This window comes from Blennius ocellaris, assembly GCF_963422515.1.
Source record: "Blennius ocellaris genome assembly, chromosome: 9".
Taxonomy (NCBI): Eukaryota; Metazoa; Chordata; class Actinopteri; order Blenniiformes; family Blenniidae; genus Blennius; species Blennius ocellaris.
In genome coordinates this window covers 22,230,044-22,236,282 of record NC_137658.1, presented here as the reverse complement: position 1 = coordinate 22,236,282, position 6,239 = coordinate 22,230,044, and positions in this window count along the sequence as shown.

Below are 6,239 nucleotides of genomic sequence, written 5' to 3'. Positions count from 1 at the left end.
CAACCGGAGTTAACTTTGTCCATGTTTTATTTTCTAAAGAATTGAAGGAAAGCGAGAGAAAATGGACCAGTGGACCTCTCTCAGCCTTTCCCTGAAAGTGTACTTCAGTAGCAGTGGACTGTGAGCCAACATTATGAGCTTTTTATTTGTATTTTCATTCATATGCATTCATTTATGAAGCTTCGCTTTAAGAATTCTTTTCAAAATTTAAGCTGTTCGTGTGTACTTTACATGGCTTGTTACAAATTACAATTCAGAAAATTAAAAGCCTGACTGTGATATTTTCTTGTATTTATTACACATTTCTGACCAGTTTGTTAAGTTAAAAATGTAATTTGCTCCTTTGTGGCTGTGTAACTTGATGTAAAGTGGAACTTTACAGTGATTTTAACCAGTGGTGATGCCAGATATTTTTTTTGCCGGTGCTATGGGGGAGTTTGATCATATAGTGACGGTGCTGGGGAATTTAAGGATCTCTCGTTTATCTTGTACTGTAACGCCGACAATCTGCGCACACCACACCAGTCACGCGCGTAAAATAAAAGCTCCGCTATTTAAAGCAATATTTTGCGACACAATATGCAAGATATTTTGCCAAAGTGGAAAAGATGAAAGGTTTATAAGCCTGCCACTTAAACACGCCACTGAATGTAAACTTTAACACAAGAATGTCACTGACGGAGCCTCGACACCTGCAGGAAGCAAAACACACTGGAAACAATTTAGGCCTCAAACACAAAGACACTAACTCCTGCCGACTGTCACCAAAACATCCAGTGAAAGAAAAATATTTAGTTCAGTGGATTTAATTATATTAATAAGAGATAGCCAGCAGTCAGAGTCCGGATCTCAAACGCCTAATAGACAATAATCATCACTCACCATAAGTGTCGCAGCGATCGGCTGAAACACATCACACTGCTTATTTGTTTAAAAAAAACACAGAAGAAATGAAAAGAAATGTAAATAAACCACTTCAGATAGATAGCTAGAGAGATAGATAGATAGATAGATAGATAGATAGATAGATAGATACCGGTAGATAGATAGATAGATAGATGGATAGAATTTTATTGTTTGACCCAAAGAGTGTCAGAAATGTGTCTTTGACACGGCTCAAAATTGCAAAACACGCACACACATAGAATGTATTTGGAAAAACAATACTCACAATAAAAGACAAATTTACAACATTATTACTTAAAATAAGGGAGAAATGTACTCACTTCTCATCACTTCTTGCACTAATTACAAGACCAAATTATTTAATGATGTCACAGTAATTAGCAGAAAGTAGTATGATTTCCCTTTCAGCATTATGCATGTGTTTTCTAGTTCGGACTTTCTGCTCGTCCAGCCTGTGAGCTCAGGGTCTGTGGCACTGATCAGCCTCCATACATAATGGAGGCCGTGTGACTGTAGAAGGTCAAAACCAACATGGAGCTGTTTTCACTCTCATCCTAAAAATCACAAGTATTCTATTATTCCAGGGAACACTTTTTCTGTTCAGGATTAATCTCATCTTTCATGAAAAAAATATGATCCAAACCACAGGCTGGAAACACAAGGCAGTAAAATGTCACTTAAATTTTAACTCAGAATGTTTTCGTTTTTCTTTTTACCTTTTATTGTTGCTTTTTTTCATTTGTTTTATATTTGATTGTTTTAATTTTTCTTTCTTTTGTTTTACCTGAAATCATTTTTAGATCTATTTTCTCTAGATTCTGCATGTTCCATAACTGTGGCCAGATGAGGAAACAACAGATCTGAGATAGTTAAGAATTTAGACAATTATTTATTAAACAAACACATTCTCACCACATGGTCAGCTGGTACAGGACGGCCGTGCTCCCCCATCAGCTTCAGGCTGAGAAAGAGAGTGATTCTAAAGAAACACACAGGGGACGTCTGAAATGTCCCTCCTCACTCCTTATCTATCAACTTTTTCTTAACCCTGGTGTGTTTTGTGTGGCGGCCATGATAAGAACTGTCTCAATTCTTAATAAGCAAAGAAAAAGAGGCTTGTTGCTTCATTTAGAGCCTCCTTTAGCCTAGGAACCACTGATGCTTCCTTTATCAAAGGAGACCAGATCATGCTGCACCACAATTCCTTGGGGCGACAACATTTATAGGGACCTCATCTGAGCATTTACGGGAAAATTACCAAAGCAATAATCTGCCTTGAACAACTTTAAATCATCGAAAACCCAAATGAGCTTTTTAATAGTCCATTTTTGTAAACTTGTAGTTCTTTCCCCACAGCAGACATCACTAATTTGCGCCATTGCATCATTATGACATCACTCAGTGAAAGTGTGGTCCACACCAACATGATCACCTTTCACTGACTCCTTTGTGAAGCCTCCTAACTCCTTTCCTTAACGCCGTGTCGTCATCCAGGGGGTTATGGTAAAGTCCATATATAAGGAGTTAGGAGGGACAGTCCAGACGTACCTTTAGACTCATAAACCTTTCTATGACTCTGTATGACCTCTATATGAGTTCTATAGGTCTATGATACGGTGGCTGAGAGGTGCAAAACAAAATGAGACAGAGTAGAAACATTTTAAAATTACAATTGATTGATTGATTTTACAAAATCCCTACAAAGTTGGTCCTGGGCGCGCTTTGTCGTGATGGCCAAATGAAGCGCCAATGAATCTTCATGAACCACTTTCCATATTTCCTGACTCCACCAGATGGCGCTCTTGGTTTGAAGATAGAGGCTTAAAGACTGGAAAAGTGTGCTTTCAAACCTTTGTTGAACAAACAACGCCATCTAGTGGCTTTAGACAGTAAAGACAATGGTTGAGTTCAACAGTGGCTTCATTCTTGAGTATCACTCAAACCACATGGATGAAAATGGAGGGAAAAACACTTGGAAGGATGAAATCCTATTGTCTCAAACAGTGAAGCCAAAATGGCAGACTGTATAGAAGAATTCAATTTAAAATAATCTAACATACCTTTTTTTCTTCCCCACGGAACAAAAAATTAATTGTTAAATCTCATAATTTGGGATAAAATCTGGGATAATATTGGGGGAAAGGTTTTTATTTGATGGTGTGGTTCATCTGAGGTGTGTGTGTGTGTATGTGTGTGTGAGCAAACCTTAACCTGCCTGGATTTGAGCCTAAAACAGTTTGTTGATGAACTAAAAGTGGAACAAATGAGAAATTTGGGTAAAGATTAACCGATTCATCCACAGACAAAGAAACCCTCACAATTCTTTTAACCCCTGGATGGATCCAGGTCTTTTGTTCCCCAAAAAGTTACAATGAATTCTAATGCTTCATCAATTATTTTGAAATGTATTGTCAAACTCAACATTTCAGTCCATATTTAGAAAATTATAAACCACAATTTATTCAAAGGAAAAGTCTATACCTTTAATGAAGTTAACTTTTGTATACTTTTTAAATGATTGATTTTAATTAAATTACAAATTAGCATTTAATACCTTAAAACAGCGCTGAGGATTTTTGTTAGCCTGGTACTGAAGAGAAATCTAGAGTTTTTCTTGTTTCCTACTATTAAGGGATAGTCGGCAGTTACAAGTTTTGAGGGCTTTGTTCTTTTTTCTTTTATAGATTACCTAACTATCCCTTCAGGCTGTTCGAATTCATAATACTTTTAATCGAGTTAGATGCCATTTCCTCTTCAGTTTTCATGCTTGCAATTATTGGAGCTATCCTCTAGTTGTAGCTTTTACCTTCCTGCGGCATTAGAATCAAGTGTGTTAAGTGAGGCTGTTGCTTCATTGACAACAAAATCAACCTGAGTGGGGCTAATGCTAATGCTAATGCTACGACGACAGTTTTCCATTGGTGGTGCTGAAGTAAATATTGATGGCATCATGTCCTTAAATTTGAAAACAACATTGTCTGAGAGACATCTATATTCATACTAATAACAATAACCATCATATTATGGAAATAAAATCTATATAAATAGGATGGTATTTAAGAGTCCAGGCTGAAAAATTAAATTCACTCTGACAAATCAGTGTCAAACAGCCACGCTGGTTTATTTCCATTATACGTCTCACGCTCAACCTGTGTGCATCAAACACTTATTAAATATTACATATTGACAGAATTCTGGAATACGACGGCGGGACATGGGGACGTCCTGTTGGCAGCTTCAAACCACAAAATATCCCACAGCCGGCTGCACGTTCTCCCTCTTCACTCCAGACCGTTCCTCACTTTGTACTCACGCACGTCTGAACTGTGCTGCTGGAAGAGCTGCAAGAGGAGGAGAAGTGAGTGAGTGAGTGAGTGAGTGAGTAAGTGAGTGAGTGAGTGAGTGAACCTGCTGGCTGCTCTGCTCACTTGCTGCAAAATGTGGAATGGATTTCCTAAACGGAGGCGAGTCTCAACGAGACGCGGAGTAATGAGTCAGGGAATCCATTCCACAGTTTGCAGACAGCGAGTAGGCTAGCGTAGCTGCACTGCGGCTATTCAACGTTTCACGACAACATGTCGCTGTTTGGATGTATTTTAGACTCAAAACACGGCGAAGCATCGACGTTGATGTTTGCAAAAACCGTTGTTACTGCGAGGCGTTTTAAAACGCCAGCTACCGAGGAGAACGGCACTGATGGCGGCATCAAAACAATGAACAGCTCGGTCCTCCGCTGTAGCAGACGATTCACACCGCGCTGAAGCGGCGTCCGACTCTGTGCTGAACTCCCTGAAAACCGTCCCGAGGTCTGTGAAGCAGAGTCAGCTCTTAAGTTGTGTGAGTTGAAGTAGTGAGGTTGGAGTTGCTCACCAGAGCCCAGAGGAAGGCCGACGACCCGAAGGCCAGGCCGACTCGCAGCCAGTTGGGTTTGTTGGGGTCGGGTTTGGAGCTGGTGAACATGGACCTGGATCCTGCTGAGTCAGCAAACAAGAGAAACAAGATGCAGTCATTCACAGACCCCGTTTCTGTCTGTTCTAAAATACACTGATATAAATTCAAATTAACTTCACTCATGATGATAGACACCAGAGGACATTACATTTATCTCACAGTTCAAGTGACTGTTAAAGTAAATAAAGAGTAAATGATCCAGTAAAACCTTTGCCTCTTTGTCAGCTGTGAACTAAAATCCTTTCGTTTCTCGTGTCAGAGTTTCATTTGACAGCTTTAAAATCTCCCCTGGACATTTTTATTTATTTTGAGATGTCACAATATTATTTATTTTTAGAAGGTGAAAATCCATATTTAATGCAGAAAAAAAACAAACAAATTCACACCAAAAGTGAATGTGCCTGTAAACATCTAATAAAGACTAAACACTTTTCGTGTGCGTTTTCCATGAATTATAATCTAATGGCATTATTACCCACAATATAACGGGTCAAAAGAATCCAAATCAATAATTACAGTAGAAAAGTAATCAATATGTATGATTGATAGTTGATTTCCACACGGGAGGTTGAGAGTGCAAGGAATCAGAAACTTTTTCATTTCATTCACAGACTAATCAAAACATTACTTCTGTGTTCACTTGTACACTTCAACATAGCCCGTTATTAACAGCTCCGGAAATTATTCATGGATTAAAAACACGTGTTTGACACAAAATAAATAAAATAAAAGCAGGGACATCAGTATGTGTATGCTATGGCTAAGCTAAGGTCAGACATCAACACAAACACAGTGCAACCAGCGGCATATAAACATTGTTATTATACAGCGTCTATCATGAATAAAGGCCATAAAGACTTTACTTTACCTGTGCGTAGAAGTAAAGAGGGCGATAAAAGCCGGCTGAAAGTCATTTTTAGCTGCAGGTTGCTAACAGAGCGCTAACACAAGCGATCCGTTAGACTTCCGCCCTGCGATGACGTCACACGCCCTGCCCGGATGCTTCTTCTTCTTCTTCTTCTTCTTTTGCGTTTTGGGCAGGCTGGGCGCCATCTAGCGCTTTCCAAGAGCGCCTCAGATCCTGAGGTGCAGATTGGTACTGCAAATAAATTCCCACAGCGCCGCCCGTCCTTAATTCCTCTGTAATTCAGGACCCAGTATTGTCTTTATTGAAAAGGTTGTGTTGGACTTCACTGGAACGTGAAATATAGACTTGAATATAAACAGTAAGGGTGACCAGTGCTTTTTTTTCTTCTACAATATGGTGGGTGCAGCTTATGCGCATTAAAAAAAACAAAAACATTTAGTCTGTGTTCTGTGGCCCATATTGACGTGATCATCAACCACATCAACATTTTTCACAATTACACACTTAAATCACG